The following is a 21,532-nucleotide window of genomic DNA, read 5'->3' as shown; positions in this document are numbered from 1 at the left end:
CCATTTACACTTCTCCATCTTGCATTCGATTACCTGAAGTAGCAGCAGTGCAATATGAAATAAAGTCTAGTGTGATCAAAATACTCCCATCTTTTTATGGGCTCACCAACGAAGACCCATATAAATACTTAGATGAATTTCTTGAGATTTGCACCACTGTCAAGATTCAGAACTTCACTGATGATGCTCTGAAACTTAGATTATTTCCCTTCTCCCTTAAAGATAGAGCCAAACAATAGCTGAATTCTTTAGAAGCTAACTCGATTCGTTCTTGGGATCAAATGCAACAAGAATTCCTTAAAAAATACTTTCCTATAGGAAGAACGAACCAGTTTAGACGTGCCATTACAAGCTTCTCCCAAACCGAGGGAGAAGAATTTCATGAAACTTGGGAGAGATTTCGGGACCTAATCCGTAAATGCCCTCATCATCAAATACCTAAGTGGCAGCTAGTGCAATATTTTTATGACGGTTTGACTGAACGAAACCATCAGATGATTGATGCTGCATGCGGGGGGACTTTCATGCTTCGAAATGAGCATGAAGCATGGCAACTATTTGAAAATCTTAATAAAAACTCCCTCCACCATACTTCATGTTCTCGTCAAGCACCCCCGAGTTTTCAAAGAAAAGGGGCCATTTGTGAAATAAGTCGTTCTATGGACCTGTCTAGCAAGGTAGATGCATTGTCCCATAAGATTGACCAACTAATGATAGGAGGACATGTCGTTAGCTCTTTCCAAGCACAAGTATGTGCTATCTGTTCTAGCCCATCGCATCCTATTCATGAGTGCCCCTCAGCACCCCAATTTCCTGAACTCGTGCAAGAACACATCAATGCTGCTCAAACACAACCCAGACCGGGTAATGATCCATTTTCCAATACATATAATCCGGAATGGCGGAATCATCCAAATTTTTCTTGGAGGCAGCAAGCCTCGAATACTACCCAACCCTACTCCCAAAATTTTCAAATCCTCAGAATTTTCATCTCTACCGTCCCTCAAATCAATTTCAACACCCTCCTCCTCCAACCCAAAGAAATACAGCCTTTGAGGAGAAGGTGTTGACTGCCCTTCAAGGTTTGGAGGCAAACACACAACTATTGCACTCTCACACGCAATCAATTGCTAAGCTAGAATCCCAAATGGGTCAACTAGCCAATGCATTAAACAAGCGAGAGGAAGGTAAGCTTCCAAGTCAACCAATGAGTAATCCTAGGGGACAATACGTGGCTCAAGAAACTCGACTAAATCATGAGCAAGCCAATGCTTTGACTACCCTAAGGAGTGGACGTATAATAGATAATAAGGTTGGGGAGGGTAACAATAAGGAAGGTGAAGAAGAGGAGAGGAATGTATCACATGAAAATCCAAAACCTTCTTCAGCTAGTGCACCATCTGCCACAACCCACATTCCAAAGGCTCCATTCCCTGAAGCACTTAATGCACCCTCTCCCTTTTGGCAAGAAGGAAACTTCATTAGAAGAGATGATGGAGGTCTTCAAACAAGTTAAAATCAACCTCCCCACTCCATGCCATCAAACAAGTTCCCTCCTATGCCAAATTCCTCAAAGACCTTTGCATCCAAAAGCGGAAATCTAGAACACATGTGCCTAAAAAGATCCTCCTAACTGAGCAGGTAAGTTCCATTCTCCAACACAACACCCCTCCAAAGTTCAAAGATCCTGGTGCTCCCACTATTTCTTGTGTCATAGGAAATAACTCCATCGACCGAGCACTTTTAGATCTAGGGGCAAGTGTGAATCTTCTACCCTATTCAGTTTATGAAAAATTTGGGTTAGGTGAATTAAAACCTACCTCGGTGTCCTTACAATTGGCTGATCGATCTGTGAAGATACCATGGGGGATGATTGAAGATGTTCTTGTCAAGGGAGACAAATTCTATTTTTCAGTAGATTTTATCGTCCTTGATATGGAACATGTGCCCAACCTAAAAAAATAAATCCCTGTGATCCTTGGTCGTCCCTTTTAGCAACAGCCCAATGCATGTAATCAACTGTAGAACTGAGGCAATGGACATATCATTTGGGAACATGAAAATTAAGTTGAATGTGTTTCATGCCGCCGACCAACATGTGAGGGAAGATGAGTGTTGCCTAATTGACGAAATAGATGATCTTGTAGAGATAGCCCTTCCCCTATATCTTAGCAGATGACCCCCTAGAGGCATGCTTGGCCCATTTTGACATTGACAAACTTTTGACATAGATAAGGCCATAGAAGAAGTCAACATCTTACTCGACAATCAATCTTCCATGAGTTCCCTTTCTTGGAAGATCCGACCTGAACCTCTTCCCCCCATTGCTAGCGCACCACTTTGTCCTTCCATTGATTCTCCACCTAAACTCGAGTTGAAGGCACTTCCGACAACTCTTAAGTATGCTTTTCTAAGACCAGAGATTACTCTCCCTATAATCATGCGGCCAACTTATCTACGGAACAGGAAGTTAAACTTTTAAGGATGCTAGAAGAGAATAAACATGCCATAGGATGTCTGTAGCCGATTTGAAAGGGTTGTGACCCCCTCCATATGCATGCATCGAATTCACCTCGAAGATGATGTAAAGCCCACCCCGAGAAATGCAAAGAAGACTCAATCCTAACATGAAGGGAGGTAGTCAAGAAAGAAGTGGTGAAATTACTAGATGCCGGAATCATCTACCCGATTTCTGATAGTAAGTGGGTAAGTCCGACACAAGTGGTACCAAAAAAATCTGGTATCACTGTGGTTGAAAATACGGAAGGAGAATTGATACAAACACGCACAACCACGGGTTGGCGCGTGTGCATGACTACAGAAAACTTAATTCAATGACTAGAAGGACCATTTTTCTCTACCTTTCATAGATCAAATTTTGAACGGTTGGCTGGTCAAGGTTCTACTGCTTCTTAGATGGTTATTCTGGATATAATCAATACCTATTTTACCCGGATGATCAAGACAAAACCACTTTTACGTGCCCATTTGGGACATTTGCATATAGGAGGATGCCTTTTGGACTATGCAATGCACCCGCAACTTTTCAACGATGCATGATAGCCATTTTTTCAGATATGGTGAAAAACTTTCTAGAAGTGTTTATTGATGATTTCTCAGTTTTTGGCCTTATCTTTTGACGATTGTTCTGGACAATTGACCTAGTTTTGAAAAGATGTAAGGGACCAACCTAGTATTAAGTTGGGGAAAAGAGCCATTTCATGGTCAAGAAGCATAGTTTTAGGACACGTCGTGTCCAAGAGGGGCATTGAAGTAGATAAAGCCAAAGTCGATCTTATTTCCAATCTCCCTCCACCCAAAACTGTGAAACAAATCCGATCATCCTTGGCCATGCTGGTTCTACCGCGCTTCATTCCAGGATTTCAGTAAAATTTCCCAAACCCTTTGTGCAATTTTCTTGCCAAGGACACTCCCTTTGTCTTTAATGAAGCATGCAAAGAAGCATTTGAAAATCTTCGCTCGAAATTGACCACTGCACCTATCATACGCCTCCTAATTGGACCTTCCATTTGAACTGATGTGTGACGCATCCGACTATGCCATTGGGGCAGTTTTAGGGCAACGGCTAGATAAGGTACCTCATGTCATCTACTACGTAGTAAAGCACTCTCAGATGCACAATTGAACTACACACCACTGAGAAAGAATTGCTAGCTGTAGTATTCGCGCTAGACAAGTTTCGATCTTACCTATTAGGATCCAAGGTTACCGTATTCACTGATCATGCTGCCTTGACACCTTCTTGCAAAGAAGGACACCAAACCCGTCTGATTCGATGGATTCTTTTCTACAAGAATTTGACTAGAAATTCGTGACAAGAAAGGAACTGCAAATGTCGTAGCAGACCACTTATCTAGATTCTTTGAGCCCTCTAAGAATACCTCACCCTTACATGATGCTTTCCCAGATGAACAATTATTTGGGGTACAAGGAATGAAAACGCCATGGTTTGCAAACATAGTAATTACCTTGCCATAGGATGAATTCCTGATGATTGGTCAACTCAAGACAAGAACGATTTCTTTCACAAGTAAAGTTCTATTATTGGGATGATCCCGATCTATTCAAGTATTGTCCCGATCAAGTAATCCGTCGATGTGTCCCGAATGCGAATTTCAAAGTATTCTTTCATTCTTGCATTACAAGCTTGTGGGGGACTTTTGGGGTAGAAAACTGCAGCCAAAAGTTTTATAAAGTGGATTTTATTGGCCCACTCTTTTCAAAGATGCCCATAACTTTTGCCAAACTTGTGAACGGTGCCAACGGATGGGTACCATCTCCCGTAGAGATATGATGCCTCTCAATCCTATTTTAATTGTAGAAATATTTGATGTCTGGGGTATTGACTTTATGGGCCCTTTCCCACCATCCTTTGGTTTCGAATATATTCTTGTAGGGGTTGATTATGTTTCAAAATGGGTAGAAGCTGTCGCCACTAAAACTAATGACCACAAGGTTGTGATTAAATTTTTACATGAAAACATCTTTTGTCGTTTTGGCACCCAAGCCATCATCAGTGATGGGGGATCTCATTTTTGCAACAGTCTTTCGAGGCTTTGGCTCGCAATATAACATCACCTACAAAGTTGCTACCCCCATACCATCCCCAAACGAGTGGACAAGTCGAGGTATCCAATAGGGAGTTAAAACACATCTTAGAAAAACGGTACGTCCGATAGGAAAGATTGGTCTCAAAGGATAAATGATGCCTCTGGGCTATCGTACTGCCTACAAATCTATTGGCATGTTCCCTATCGATTAGTTTTTGGAAAGCTTGTCACTTACCGGTAGAACTTGAACATAGAGCTTTCTGGGCTATCAAAAAGTTTAACTTAGATATGGCAGTAGCTGGTCCTCACCGAAAACTCCAACTAAGTGAACTTGAAGAATTGCGCAATGAGGCTTATGAAAATGCTAAAATTTATAAAGCAAGGACTAAGGCTTTTCATGATAAAAATATTAACCGTAAGTCCTTCGAACCTGGTCAAAAGGTTTGGCTATTCAATTCAAAGTTGCGACTCTTCCCGGGTAAACTTCGCTCTAGGTGGGATGGACCATTCGTAGTGAAAAAGGTTTTTCTTATGGTGCAGTAGAGATCCAACACCTCAATGGTGGACATGTTTTAAAAGTCAATGGTCAAAGGTTAAAACCTTATGTGGACTGTGTTACCGATGGGCAATTGATCGAATCCCTTAATTTGACGAACCCTGTTTATCAAAATAATTAAGGATGCACTGTGTCTGGCTAAAGACAATAAACTTAGCGCTTGTTGGGAGGCAACCCAATTCTCTTAGATTTCTTTAACATTGAGGACAATGTTAGGTTTAGGTTTGGGGGTATTTTTAAGTATTTTTTTTTTTGCATCTCTTGCATTCGTTTTCACTTATAATGTCAGGTTTATCAAAAAATAAAAAATAAAAAATAAAAATATCTTTTAAAAAAATGTGTTCATTTTCATTTTTATAAATAAATAATAATAATAAAAAAATTAAATAAAAAAAGTTTTTGTTTTTTAAAAAAAAACCTAATTTCTATACATTATGCGAGAATGATAAACACACAAGGTATATAAAATCTAAAAAGCCCAATGACTAGTCGGAAGTAATACAAATTTAAGTTCTTTTCATTAAGTCTCTCTTAGGGAGTTGTAAGCTAATTAATACTTTGGAATTTCACTACACACTGGCCGACACTTCTAAGGTCTAGGCTCGACATTATGTTGATAGTATAGTAGCAACCTTGGACCCTGATGAATCATACTTATCTAATCCAAAAAAAAAATCATCAATAAAAAGGATTTAGTCAGAACATCGAAAAGGGCTACCTATTGTCAAAGGTCAGGTGGGCTTGTGATGAGGACTCTGAGCATAAGTCCGTAGGGGAGTCTTGATGCCCGACACCTTGTGCCAACTGTGTGAGAGTTGTCGACTGATTGCTCGTTACACGGAGAAATCACCACAAGAGTAAAAGTGCACAATTTATACATCTTTTATTAAAAAAAAAAAACTGTATTGAGACAATAGTGTGAAAGCCGTCGTTGTGAAATTCGAGTAAACTGGAATATTACAGATAAAGCCCGTGAGGTACTAAAGTAAACATCCACAACTCTCGAAATCCTGCAGATAAGATGATTTTGAATCAGTGAGTAGGTCCTTTCGACCAATCTTGGAAACTACTAGTATTAGCAATATTTTGGAGATCCGATCCCTTAGCTTGTGTACGGTCCAGATTTCACTGAGCACTCCAGTATAAATAAGTCTTACAACTCCTAACGGAAACTTAATGACTTCAACTTGAATTGCATTTGACCTAGGATTTGGGCTGACTTAGTAAATAAAACCGTGTGTGCTTTGAAACTCTTATCATTTATGTATCTTAAATTAGATTTTAATAATAATAAAAAAGAGAGTTTTTGAAATTCTTTACTAGTATGCATTTGGAATTTGATTTTCACTTCATAGATCAATCGATTTAAAAAAATATATATATATAATAACAACAATAATAAATGATTTATTTAAGTTTATGGGTATCTTCACTGAAAACCCTCACGAGACTATAACTCGTCCACTAGGATAACCTAGGGGTTTAAAGCCTTGTACATATGGTAAATGTAACCGCAATGCCTGCGAAAGTGAGTTAAATTCTTCTTTTCTAGTTTTATTTTGCTAGAGGACTAGCAAAATATAGGTTTGGGGGTGTGATAAGTGCTTGATAATCTATAATTTAGTTATCTTTCCATAGCACTTATCAATATTCTTAAACTGATAAATACGTATTTTACCATGAAATTGAATGATCATTGAAATAAATTTAAAATATGGTAAAAAGCAAATAATTCTTTTCTTAAATCAGACTCTGAACTTGTCTCTCTCTTGTTTGCAATCTTTCATGAAAATTACAGCAAAACATATAAGGAGGAGATTGTGTTGATCCGGTTTGGTAACCTGATAGAATTGTAGTCAAGCTAAGATTATAATTAAATGGGTTTTGGTCCTGATTCGATCAAAAGTTATAATTAATTTTGTATGGGGCAGAGGTTTGATTAACCCTTTTTATTAGGTCACGGTCCTGTTTTTAGTCTTGGTTGGTCGAGTTCGATCTGAAGCAGCTTAGCAAGAATTAAATTTAAATGACAATGGGCTCAAGGACAAGTCAACCATCATGACCCACCTCAAACCCAAAGTCAATTCCCAACCAATTCCTTACTTGCCTTCATATAAAATTTATAAATTTAAAACAACAAAAAAAAAGAAAATAATGAATATAATAAAATAAATAAAATTAATTTCGAGGAGAATCACTTATTCACTGTTCATATGAACAGTGTCCCGTAAAAACACTGTTCATATGAACAGTGAGAAATAATATAATAAAAAAAGAAAGAATTTATTAAAACTGTTTCACTGTTTATCTCCTTCTCCCGTTCTCTATCCCGTTCCCCCTCCCCCCTGCCCGTTCCAGCCACGCGTCACAGCCGACGCTCCAATCCTCCACGCGGTGCAGTCGACGACCAGATCCTCCGCCTCTTCATCCGCCTGCATCCCCACCTCCGCACAGCTGCCATTCCGGGCGTCCGAGACAAGCTACGCATGCTCCCAGCGTATCACGCGATGAACCAAGCTGCCTTCCGTGCACCCAGCTATCTCCCAGATCCCCTCTCATCCCGCGGTGCAGCCGGCGACCAGATTCCCCCCATCTCCATTCCGCTGATCCCGCGGCCCTTCATCCTCTTCGTCCGCGATCTGCCTTCCGGCATCACGCCCCGAAATCAGCCGGCCGTGATCTCTTCTTCCTTCCCGAGCGAGCACTCCGGACAGCTATAAAAGGAGGGGGCTGAGGCGTTCGATGGAAGGGGGAGCTCGGTTGAGAAAACAGGGGAGACCCTCTGTTTCGGTGAAAAGAAGAAGAGAGCCGAGAGGGAAGAAAGGAAAAAGAAATTAAAAAAAAAGAGAGAAAGGAGGGGGAAAGAGAATAGTTTTGATATTTTGGGGAATAATGGGAGTTGATCAATTTCATTTGAAGATGGGGGGTCGTCCGGAAGCCATGCTCGGCTAAACATCTAGTCTAGGGCCGGATGAAGCCCTAGCAATGTTACAGGGCATTGTAGTTCTTATTTTCTTTATTATTTTGGAGCTTGGTTTAAATTCTTATTATCAATGAAAATCTTTTATGATGTTTAAACTTGAGCATGCTATTTATTATTCATGTTTGCTAAAGTAGTCTAAGATGATCCATGCCTAGGAAGATGAGGTGTACTGCACCCTAGGTTAGCATAATTAGGTAGACACTTTTGCCTATACCGAAGATGGATTTTCTTAAAACTCTTTATGTTTTATTTTAAAAGGTTGTAGCCATATTGCATGCCTCCCAAAAGATAAAAAAATAAAGAATACAAACCCTGATGCAATGCTATGTGGTGGACTCCAAACCCTAGATCCATTTATTCTGATAAATTCTAATTCGCACTCATAGTTTAATTTAGTTAAATCAAATTAGCAAATTCTTCTTCTTGAGTTATTTTTAAAAAAAAATAATTATTCTTCAATCCTGTGGACCGACATCCGTAATCACTATCCTACAGGATACGTGCTATTGCGTGGTTTATTTTTGAAATTGAAAGAACCGATCACATAGTCACAAGGCACTAATCACAATCTTTAACCATACATGCACAAACATATATAATCTAACAAATTTATGACATGCTAAACAAGAGAGAGTGCTAGGGATGGATTTATTACTTGTCACCACTGAATTAGAAGCTTGGCATCCTGCTCGGTGAGTACATAGACCCGCCCTAGGTCCTAGGCCTCTGCAGCAGGGCCCTCTTGTTGCTGTCCTTCCTGTGGTGCTCGGTTTACAGGGGCTCTCTGAGAGGACTGAGGTGCCTGTCGCCTCTGCGATTCTTTTCCATTAGGACAAACAATAGCCTTATGCCCTTCTTGACCACAGAAAACATTGTCCCTCCAACCCAAATGCAATCTCGCTTGAGATGAGGTCCTCCACAGCGGTAGCATCTAATAGCACCTCGGGCTTGACCTCTATCTCTGGTGACAACTTGATTCGGTCTCTGATCCTTTGACTTGAAAGGTTTACTATTTTGGCTCGGAGAATCAGTGGGTCGAAACCTTTTTTTCACATTCTTTTCTCTGGTAGCTTGGCATTATCAAGTCCTTTTTCTATCACTAAGGCTTTGTTAACCACATCTTTATAACTAGACAGTTCAAAAGCAGTAACTTGTTGCTGAATCCATCCCCTGAGTCCATTTTCAAATTTTTTTGCTCGGTTACCATCCTCTGATATCAAGGTCGGAGCATATCGCAACATCTCTTCAAACTTTGCTGCATACTGGGCAACTGTCATATCATCTGCTCAGTCAGTCAAACTTCCTATATTTCTGGAATCGGATACCTTGGAAAAAATATTCTCATAGAAATCTTTTTTAAATTCTTCCCAAATGAAGGGGGATCATTCGGACTAAGCTTCCCTTTCTCCATCTCCCACCAGTCAGCTGCCTCATCCTGTACATGAAGGTGGCAAAAAAACTTTCTCCTCATCAGGGCACCTCAAGGCTTGAAAGACTTTCTCTATCTATTTCAACCAGCTCTCAGCCTCCATCAATCAGCCGTACCTTTAAAAGCTGGGATGCATATCTCTGAAAATCCAACAAACTGATCCGGTGCTCCGGCTGAGCTGTAGTGCCTTGAAACTGTTGATGCTGCTGCTGCTGTTGTTCATACATTGCTTGCTGCTGTTGCAACTATTGCTGTAAAACTGCTGATGTACCTCTACCATCCTCATCATGTCTGCCCTAGCAGCAGCTTGCTGTTGCACCATCATTTGCATCAACTGTGAAGCACTTATCGTCTCCCTGAGCTGAATACTTGGTCCCTCGGATGTCCCAATCTCCGGAGCTCCCATCTCTGGAGTACTGCCAGTAGGGTCGATAGTGTGCTCCTGCTGTTGCACACCTCGAGTCGGCGTGGATAAGGTACCTTTCTACTGTCCAGAGGGTGCCCAAGCCGTGGAGCCGTCGGCAAATCGGGTTGGCCTTCTAGCACGCCCTCGACCATCCCTCGCGCCATATCAACTTACACAATTTTTCCAGCATCAAGATTATCAGATTGAGATAATTTTGCATCCTTAATATGCTAATCACACCATTTTAATATCTTACGTTGATGACCCAAAGATTGATTCATAGATTGATTTTGATGATCACAAAACCTTGAAGTATAGATACTAATGTTTATGTTGCAAGGAGAAAGATATTTATTTTGCAAGGAACATAGCAAGTTGGAAGAACACATGAAGGCCTCCAAAGCTCTCAAGTTGGAAGAAAGCTACAATTTATTGGCCCAAGTTTAAAGTTCAAAGGATTCAAATTGGAGGAGTAAATCAAAGGAAAAATTCAAAAGAACAGTCTTCGAGTCGACTCCAGTGGAATTCGAGTCGACTCCGGAGAAGTATGAGTCGACTTCGGAGAAGTATGAGTCGACTCCTAGGAGTCACAGGCAGAAAAGTCAGAGAGCATTTTTGGGACTCTGAGATTCGAGTCGACTCCCGCATTGCACGAGTCGACTCCGAGACTCCGCGACCATCAACAGACAGAAGACCAAGTTACTGCCTCTGAGAGCCGAGTCGACTCCGAGGAAGTTCGAGTCGACTCCAAGACTGGACGAGCCAAAAGACAAAGGATCGGGAGTTCGGGCTCTGAGATTCGAGTCGACTCCCAGGACAGTCGAGTCGACTCGAGAGGACAAAATTCAAAATTGGATCCACGGACTTCAGTGGATGAGCCGACTCCGAAATTGCCAAGTCAGCTCCAGAAGTTGGCGAGTCGACTCCAGGTTAAGACGAGTCGACTCCCAGTCGAGGCAAGCACATTAATTCAAATTTGGAACAGTGGCCGAGTCGTCTCCCGTAAAACACGAGCCGACTCCTGCAACAGCGAGCCGACTCCTGATCGCGCGAGTCGACTCCGATCCCAACGGTAATATTGTCAGGAAGTGCAGACTGTGTCCAACGGCTCTATTTTTTGTCTCTAACGGCTATATTCTTGTTTCCACGTTATCTAAAGCTATAAAAACAAGAAGAGAGCTAGGGGAGATGTTAATGGAAGTGGGAGAGATCATCTAGGAAGAGATCTCAAAGAGATTACAAAGGAAATCTCCCATAAGCACAAAAGGGCCATCCAAAACGAAATAGAGAGAAGAAGAGCATCCAGTGAATCCGAAAGCTTCCTCTCCATCCGTGTGCTGCCTCGGGGATCCTCTACTTCATGCCAAATCAGAGGAGGATCAAGTAAAGAAGAAGCCGAGCTCCTCCATCTTCAAAACTCGTTTGAGGGCTTCTCTTTACTCTATTTGTTTATATTGTCATATTTGCTTGTTTAAGAAGCTTTGTTTTGTTTTATACTTTGTTTTAATATCTTGTAACTTGATTCAATCAAGGGATTGAATCGAGGGGTTAAGGTTTGTTGGTGAGCCAAAGGGAAAACCAACTGTGTAAGGTTTGTTGGTGAGCCAAAGGGAAAAACCAACTGTGTTAGGTTTGTTGGTGAGCCGAGGGTAAAACCAACGAGTAGGGTTCGATTGTGATCCCGGGAAAACAATCGGAGTGGTTCTAGTCGGTGAGCCTGAGAAAACCGACCGAGTTCGTTGTGACCTCGTAAAACAACAAGTTGGGTTGTGAGCTTGTAAAACAACCGGCTGTAATCTGTAGGATTATAGTGAAATTCCCAAGAAGTCTTGGGGAGTGGATGTAGGTGCTGGGGTGCACCGAACCACTATATGTTTGTTGTGTTTGTAATGCTTCTGCTTATTGTCTAACTAACACACTCACTTACTTAGATAAACTGCTTGCTTAACTCTTATCTGGACATCCTTTAGTTGCAAGCATATTTAATCAAGTCACATTCTATACATCAAACTGTTGCTAAGTTTAACTTTCACTGCGCATATATACAACTTAGCATAATTAATCAAAAAGTACTAGAAGTAGTTTAAAAGTTTTAAAAGACCCAATTCACCCCCCCCCCTCTTGGGTTGTATCTACTGGGCAAGAAGTGGTATCAGAGCAGGTGCTCAAATATTATTTGTAGTCTTAACCGACTAGAGCCAAAGATCATGACAACTCAAATAGATAGTTTTCTAGGAGAAGGACAATCAATTGATACACCTCCACTGTTTAATGGTATAAACTACCCACATTGGAAAATACGCATGCGCATTTTCATTCAATCACAAAACTATTATCTATGGAAAATCATAATAAATGACCTTCACACACTCTCTCATATTAATGAGAAGGACTTAGCACAATTAAATGCTAATGCTATGAACATATTATATTGTGCTATTCAAGAAACAAAGTTTAATGAAATTTCTGCATGCTTATCTGCTAAGGAGATCTGGGATACTTTAGAAATATTTATGATAAATCTCAGATTAGCTCTCATATGCTTCAATTATATACTAACAATGAGACTGCAGAAAAGGTGATGAATCTCCCTCAGTCGAGTCGACTCCAAGTAGCTCAGAGTCGACTCCCAAGTTAGTCGAGTCGACTCCAATAAGGTCCGAGTCGACTCCGAGGCAAATCAGCTTCCTAAAGACAAAGAAAAGAGGAAGCAAAAGAAAGGAAGAAAGAGGTAAAGCGCAAGAAAGCCTTGACCAAGAGAAAGTCAGACAAGGAATTGAAAGTTAGGAGCAACAATGAACTACAAGAGGTAACTAACTTATGTCTTATGGTACAAGAAGATAAAGTAGAATCTGAATCTATCTTACACCAAATGACTTTCATGAAAAATATTCTTATGATGAACTTTTAAATGCTTTCATGATTTGTATAGTGAATGTAGAAAATTAGCTAGGAAAATAAAAATCTTAAAAAGCTAATTTGGAAATTTCACAAGAAAGAAATTCTATTACTGAAATACAAGACAAACTAAATTCTGAAATAAAAGTTTAAGGTCATTTTCAGAAAAATTGATTCAGAAAAATCATAGCTTAAATTAAAGAAAATCAAAACTTAAGTAAGAAATTAATCAATTAAAATCTTTTATTAACAAATTCACCGTAAGTTCAGAACGATTAAAAATGATGTTTGAAAGCCAATATGTTGCTTGTGATAAATCAAAACTTGGCTTGATTCCTTTACTTAACAATAATCTCTAGAGAAAAAGGTTATCAATTCATCAAGCAAACCATTAAATAAGATAACTTATTTCAAAAATGAAAAGGATGGGAATAACAACTTTACCTATCGTTCTAGTATAATTAAATCAAATGGTAAAGTTATTAATATTAAACAGATATGGGTTCCAAAAGAACCATATGTCCTAACTCTCAAGGACTCAAGCAAGCTTGGGTACCCAAAATGAGAAAATGAGGATGTACACATAGGTGTACCAAGGTACCCATGGAACATAAAGAAACTTAAAAAGTTATTAAAAAAAAAATAATGAAATCAGTAATTCTTGCATCTCATCATTATTTGTCCTTTAGTATCTGATATGATTTGCTATTAGTGACCAATTTTGTGATATAGAAAATACTTTTGGAAATATAATCAAATCTCTTCATTTTTTAGTATACTTTACTCACTATTGGATAAGTTGCTAAATGATTAATCAATTTATTAAGAATAACTCTATGAATTCTCTATATGCTTGATTGAGAGTTATTATCCATGGCATTATTGTTTATTGATCATAGATATGATAATGTGTACTTGGTATGCTTTTGAATATATGCACTATGAATACCAAGAAACCATCCTTGGCATATAAAATCAACTCATGCTAGTATGTACTTAATCTCAAAAGACCTTGCCATAGGCTTACTTAGATTATCTACTTAAAGGTCAAAGTTTTGCTATGCATGCTAACTAAGGAAACAAACAAAAATCATTTCTAAATCTAAAGATGTTGTTTCCATCTCCAAGTTTTTCAAAAGCTTACATTGAATTTATTCTTGAAAAATAAAACTGAAGTATTTTTCTGTATTTACTAAATCTTGTAAAAGTGGTTCAAATGATAAAGGTTTCCAAACTGTGAAGATAAAGAGTATCATGGCACAGTGTTGAAAACCAAAATCCTGATAAAGGTTATACAGAAAATAATATTAAATCCAATGATTTCAGCACCAAGGACACCATAAGCAAATAGGATTAATAGAATTCTTGAAGAAATGAAAAAGACAATTATGTATGATAGTCATCTACTTAAATAATTTTTAAAAGACTATCATCACTGCTTGTCATACATATGATTTCTATTTTTGATGAAAATTTTGATCTTCTGAAAAATGGAAAATGAACCATTGCATATCTTTCATATTTTTCAGTCGTACATGTTATTATGAAAATAATGCCAAATCTGATAAAGATACTTCTATCCTTGGATATCATTCATCAAGCAATACATATAGAATATTCATGAAAAATTCTAGTTGTAGAAGTATCAATTCATTTTATTCTTTATGAGACTAATGATTTATTATCAAAATACTAAAATCAAATTATATGGTTAATCTTTTACATATGCACTTAATGAAGAAAAATTGATGACTACTAAAAGACTAAATCAAGAAAAGAGGAAATAGATCTTGATAAAGATTCTTGCATGATTAGAAGTAAAGATCATCATTATCATGTGCTTGCTTCATGAGCTTTATATTCTGTCAAATGAATGTGTAGAATTCACTCCTATGTAGTTACTTATTAAAAAGGAGATCTATGAAAAATAACCACCATATTTAAAAATACACATTACATATATGATAAAGCAATATGTGATTTAGAACAAGCATCAAAAGCATGATATATAAAAGCTTAAGCAACCTTTTTGATAGAAAGTAATAGTGATAAATCTATGCATCAAAAAGATGAATTTGTGATATCTTATTTGCTCAAAGTATGCATTGATGACATCATTTTTGGTTCTACTAATGAAGAGTTATATTGCAAAGTGAGTTTGAAATATGATGAATGAATTAACATCTTCTCTCAAACTCCAAATTAAGACAAACAGGAAAGGGGATCTTCATGACCAACGTAGTTGTCCACAAGAAAACTCTTTGTATAGAAGATTGGCGATAGAAGGTATCTATGACCATCTTGTAGAATTTGAAAAGGATGAGCAAAGTAGATCTATTGTGTTAAAGCTGTATTGAAGCATGATAGAATAATTATTTTATCATACAGCTAGTAGACCAGATTGTATGCTCATTATGTGACCTTGTGCAAGACTTCAATCTAACTTTAATTAATCATATTTTATTGATAACAAATAAATCATAATCTGAATTTTGATAGAAACAAATGTTTAAGATAAATTGATTAAAACATAGTTAACATATCTTATTGATAATTATCTTAAGCAAATAGAATCTAAACTAAATTGACTTAAACTATCTTGGTTAATGAATCTATCTCTTTAGTTCAAATGATATGTGCTTGCTTATATTTAGGTAATCTCTTGAGTAAAGTGACTCAACATGCAACTATTGTCATATCTTATATTGAGTCATCTAGTTAAAAAAAAAATATATATATGTTGGATGAATGCTTTGTATCTTAAAGAAACTAATGACCTTTCTTCAAGAAAGAAAAATGAGAAATTTCAACTTGAAGGATATCTTCATGTAAGATACACTAAACATTCACATGCAAACAAGAGAGAGGATCTTCTTCAGCCAAAAGTTCACACATAAGAAATCTAGTTTGGCTTGAAGAACATATAATGAATAGGTAATTTTAGATACCTTTCTCACAAATTAATTGAGCAAAGTCAATAACTTAAATCCTATTATGGCATGATTAAATTCTTTAATTATTAATTTTTGATATTATGTCTATATGTGTATTGACTGACTTATACTTTTAGAAATTGTTTCATGGTTTGCTCAATCTAAAATATTTCTATGGCTGTATCATAACCATGAAATACACAAGTATATGATTAAAACTCTGATTTAGAATGACTTGTGAGAAGCTACGAATTCTTGGGCATAATGAAAATAGTGTTTGCATGATATACCTCTATACGATACATTTCATTATTTCTTTATTCAGCTCTTTCATGTAGATTACTTGAGAATAACAAAAAGAGAGAGAGATAAAGAAAAGAAAATGGACATTGTTCAAGAGATGAAAAAACTGAGCAAAGGCAAGTACTTCAATCTTAAGGAAAAGCAAAACAAGCATAATATATTCGGCACATTTGGAAGGGATAAAATCTATAATTAATTACACTCAAACAGGGAGAGTTTGGAGTGAACATTTTAACCTTTCTATATTGCTCATCATAGGGATGGTGCCAATGGGGAGGCTAGTGGTAGTACCCGGCACTATTTGACCCAACTATTCGGTGTAGGGCATATTAGGGACGGCACAAGAGGGAGGCTAGTGGTAGTACCTCGTGCCCCTTCACAACTCCACCGGATAGGGAGTAAATAGAGTATAGAGCATAAGAAAGTAAAAATGAAAGACAAAGTAAATGAAAGTATACAAGAAAGAATCAATTCAATTTTAGTCACATGGAAACACACTTTAAGGATGAAATCAGTTGCAAAATTATATTTAAATAGGGGAGTTTATTTGAAAAGAATTGATTTTGATACTTGACATGCTTGTTCTTAATATTTTAATGTATGACTTAACACACACTATATTTTTTGCATGTGGCATGATATTTTAAATTATGGGTTCTCAATATCTTTTGTAGTACCCCATACTTGGACAACTTGATTGAATGTTTGAAATACTACATAACATTTTTGCTTAGTTTTATTGAAAAGAAATTTCAGATTTGTTGTTAGCAATCATCTCTAAAATCTGAAGTTGAATAAAGAAGAAGAGAAGGATATCTCTATTTAGGGAAAATAAATTTTATTCTATCCTTCAACTTGCCTAAATTTGGTATATAATGTTCAAATTCGTACCAAACTCAACATTTAATACAAAGATTCTGAATATGCTCTTATATGTTTGAAATATGTATTTTCAATCGTAATCATTTAAGATGAGCTATAATGTGGAAGATACATATCTCAAAGTATGAGTTTGAGAGCCTCTATTGAAATCCTATGTAATTCAGAATCTGATTTTGTATAAAAGCTTAAACTAAATGTGATTTTTAAATAAAGTCTTACTTTAAGAAAAACAGAATTAATTTGATGCCTTTGGTGATTGCTCCGATACGCATCCGAAACATATCATTTCTTATCTTCAAAGTATACTAATATCGGTTCAAATGATGTGTCTTTCGATGATCTTGATTGCAAACAAAAATTTCTAAATATATGATTTTATTTTGATATTAAAAAGATTTATTGTGCTTCATGAAAAACTATGATTAAGAAATTGAGTTCTAAAAATATATATATTTCAATGATCATCTATATGTTTTTCTCTCCTACATTATTAAACACTTCTATCAATAGAGTGAATGATCTTAAAGCTAGAAATATTTCAGCTCACTCAAATGATTCTAAAAGAAAGAAAATGTAAATGCGGTTGAAAGAAACTAAGCTTCAAATGAATCATTTTCTGATTAATATTTCTATACATTTTCTCTAAGATTATGAGAAAGCATAATTTGTTCGTAAAGGATTAGAAAGAGTAATTACTACAAATTTTGGAATAATACTAGATTACTCTACATTCTTGATATTACAGAATTTCAGTGTTATTCACGTTTATCACTAAAATCTGAAATTCAACAATTAAAATGATTAAAGAAGAATGCATCTTTTGAGGGGGAGCTTTAGATATTCAATATCCTATCCCAAAGACACTTTATTTTGATGCATACTTTGAATTTTATGGATTGATTTTGATGAACCTCCTTATATTGCAAGACATGCTTTAATTTCCTTGAGATGAGTTCTATAAAGGTTGTCTTATCTCAAACCTTGAGTCTTATGAAAATAAGCTGAAATATATTTTGAGATTGACAATCTTATTGAACATTATCTTAGGATTCTAAACTCTTAAATGGAATGATCAATTGAGGGGGAGAAAGAAAATTCCAGAAGGAGAGGTCTTATGGAACTTAATCGCATAAATCTATAACTAAAGGAGAGAGAAAGAACACTAAATGAAAAGTGATTCTAATACTCTCCAATATGTATCATCTGAAATTTAAATCTGAAAATCTGTATGATACACCTTGAGGCGTGTTATTTGGTTAGTATATCTCATGCATCACTCTTGAACCAAATTGCAAATCGTAAGAGCCTCTAATTTAATGAAAAAGGGGGAGAATAATGTGTTAAATTTTCTTGAGTATCTCTTAGAAAATCTATTTTTGGAACTTCACTAAATGAGCTCTAATTGGCTTGCTTTTTGGAACTTCAATTTTGTGCAAATTCATTATTTTATGTATCAAATTGTGCTTATTTTCTAAAGAAATAAAAGAAAGTCTTTAAAAGAGCTCTAAGATGTATCAAAAATTGGCATGAATGTATATTTTGATATTTGTGCCCCAATGCTCCTATTATCATAAAAGAACTTTGAAGTCATTAAGAAAATTAATTAAATTGCTCTCATGGTTGATAAAATACTTAATAGATTGGGCAAAAGGTCTTAAATGAACAAGCTTTCATACTCAGTGAAGAGAGGTTAGATTTCCACTCATGTTTTTCCCTTGAATATCATTTGTAGTACTTCTTGAATTAACCTAAGGAAGATTCCACCTACACTTGATTAGAAACTATCTGTGGTATCAAATTAGAAAACCTCTTGAATTCACACTCCGATGTGTTCTGCTCTGATCTTTGTGCTTAATGTTTCACTATCTTTTTGATGTTGTCAAAAAGGGGGAGAAATATCTAAGTATATGCTATATACCTCAGAATGCTTTATTACTTTGAATTGAATACAAATCAGCTTAAAATTTAAATATGTTGATTGTGTTAAGCTGATTAATCTAAAGCATTATCATGAAGTATGTTTTAAATATACATGTCTTCTACTTCATGCAACTTAGCTATGTATTACTTCTAGAAAACATATCTTTTATATTGGCATATACTCCAAGTTTTGTCATCATCAAAAAGGGGGAGATTGATGACCCAAAGATTGATTCACAGATTGATTTTGATGATCACAAAACCTTGAAGTATAGATACTAATGTTTATGTTGCAAGGAGAAAGATATTTATTTTGCAAGGAACATAGCAAGTTGGAAGAACACATGAAGGCCTCCAAAGCTCTCAAGTTGGAAGAAAGCTACAATTTATTGGCCCAAGTTTAAAGTTCAAAGGATTCAAATTGGAGGAGTAAAATCAAAGGAAAAATTCAAAAGAACAGTCTTCGAGTCGACTCCAGTGGAATTCGAGTCGACTCCGGAGAAGTATGAGTCGACTCCGGAGAGTATGAGTCGACTCCTAGGAGTCACAGGCAGAAAAGTCAGAGAGCATTTTTGGGGACTCTGAGATTCGAGTCGACTCCCGCATTGCACGAGTCGACTCCGAGACTCCGCGACCATCAACAGACAGAAGACCAAGTTACTGCCTCTGAGAGCCGAGTCGACTCCGAGGAAGTTCGAGTCGACTCCAAGACTGGACGAGCCAAAAGACAAAGGATCGGGAGTTCGGGCTCTGAGATTCGAGTCGACTCCCAGGACAGTCGAGTCGACTCGAGAGGACAAAATTCAAAATTGGATCCACGGACTTCAGTGGATGAGCCGACTCCGAAATTGCCAAGTCAGCTCCAGAAGTTGGCGAGTCGACTCCAGGTTAAGACGAGTCGACTCCCAGTCGAGGCAAGCACATTAATTCAAATTTGGAACAGTGGCCGAGTCGTCTCCCGTAAAACACGAGCCGACTCCTGCAACAGCGAGCCGACTCCTGATCGCGCGAGTCGACTCCGATCCCAACGGTAATATTGTCAGGAAGTGCAGACTGTGTCCAACGGCTCTATTTTTTGTCTCTAACGGCTATATTCTTGTTTCCACGTTATCTAAAGCTATAAAAACAAGAAGAGAGCTAGGGGAGATGTTAATGGAAGTGGGAGAGATCATCTAGGAAAGAGATCTCAAAGAGATTACAAAGGAAATCTCCCATAAGCACAAAAGGGCCATCCAAAACGAAATAGAGAGAAGAAGAGCATCCAAGTGAATCCGAAAGCTTCCTCTCCATCCGTGTGCTGCCTCGGGGATCCTCTACTTCATGCCAAATCAGAGGAGGATCAAGTAAAGAAGAAGCCGAGCTCCTCCATCTTCAAAACTCGTTTGAGCTTCTCTTTACTCTATTTGTTTATATATTGTCATATTTGCTTGTTTAAGAAGCTTTGTTTTTTTTATACTTTGTTTTAATATCTTGTAACTTGATTCAATCAAGGGATTGAATCGAGGGGTTAAGGTTTGTTGGTGAGCCAAAGGGAAAACCAACTGTGTAAGGTTTGTTGGTGAGCCAAAGAAAACCAACTGTGTTTAGGTTTGTTGGTAGCCGAGGTAAAAACCAACGAGTAGGGTTCGATTGTGATCCGGGAAAACAATCGGAGTGGTTCTAGTCGGTGAGCCTGAATCTCTGAGAAAACCGACCGAGTTCGTTGTGACCTCGTAAAACAACAAGTTGGGTTGTGAGCTTGTAAAACAACCGGCTGTAATCTGTAGGATTATAGTGAAATTCCAAGAAGTTCTTGGGGAGTGGATGTAGGTGCTGGGGTGCACCGAACCACTATATGTTTGTTGTGTTTGTAATGCTTCTGCTTATTGTCTAACTAACACACTCACTTACTTAGATAAACTGCTTGCTTAACTCTTTATCTGGACATCCTTTAGTTGCAAGCAATATTAATCAAGTCACATTCTATACATCAAACTGTTGCTAAGTTTAACTTTCACTGGCGCATATATACAACTTAGCATAATTAATCAAAAAGTACTAGAAGTAGTTTCTAAAAGTTTTAAAAAGATCATTCACCCACCCCCCCCCCCCACTCTTGGGTTGTATCTACTGGGAACAACAACGTGTTTAGTGATTTTCCCACACTTAGGCTTACTCGAGCCTAAAATCATGGATTCCTAAACCTTAGCTCTGATACCAAATCTGGTCATGCCCCAAACCCATCAGTCGGTCGACCACGGACACGGCCACATAATCCCCAAAGTAAAACCCTAGAGATCATGTAAGGCCTAAAAGGTACAATAGTCACAAAAATGCCAAAATTAATGAATAATAAAATTAAATCAAATCTAACTAAAATGTACTGATTGATTAATAATTTCAAATGTTCATAAGCAAAAGATAAATTAAAACTTCTAGCTATCTAACAGTCTTGACTCCATATCAATCTCACTTCTCGTCCCACCAGATGGACTCTACAAATTCAAGTGCCTTTGAAAAAGAAAAGTTAAGTGTAGTATGAGCTTTTCCAGCCCATAAAATCCAAGCCATACACTAATAATAATAAATAATCAAAGCACAAATTAAATATCATTTCATTATTCAAAAAGCTCAACAAACAATAAGTCATATATAACCAGTCAATATACATA

The 21,532-nt window shown here is 37.3% G+C and overlaps 1 non-coding gene across 1 annotated transcript; it reads right to left on the bottom strand.

The window, feature by feature from the left end:
* Positions 1-330: 330 nt before the first annotated feature.
* LOC120104811 lies at positions 331-436 on the bottom strand. Its single transcript, XR_005507175.1, has one exon. It is a non-coding gene; the product is annotated as a small nucleolar RNA R71 (small nucleolar RNA).
* Between the last annotated feature and the right edge of the window lie 21,096 nt (positions 437-21,532).

This window comes from Phoenix dactylifera, unplaced genomic scaffold (genome assembly GCF_009389715.1).
Source record: "Phoenix dactylifera cultivar Barhee BC4 unplaced genomic scaffold, palm_55x_up_171113_PBpolish2nd_filt_p 000113F, whole genome shotgun sequence".
Classification (NCBI taxonomy): domain Eukaryota; kingdom Viridiplantae; phylum Streptophyta; class Magnoliopsida; order Arecales; family Arecaceae; genus Phoenix; species Phoenix dactylifera.
Note: the sequence above shows the minus strand (reverse complement) of the source record. Positions and strands in the feature narration are given on the sequence as shown.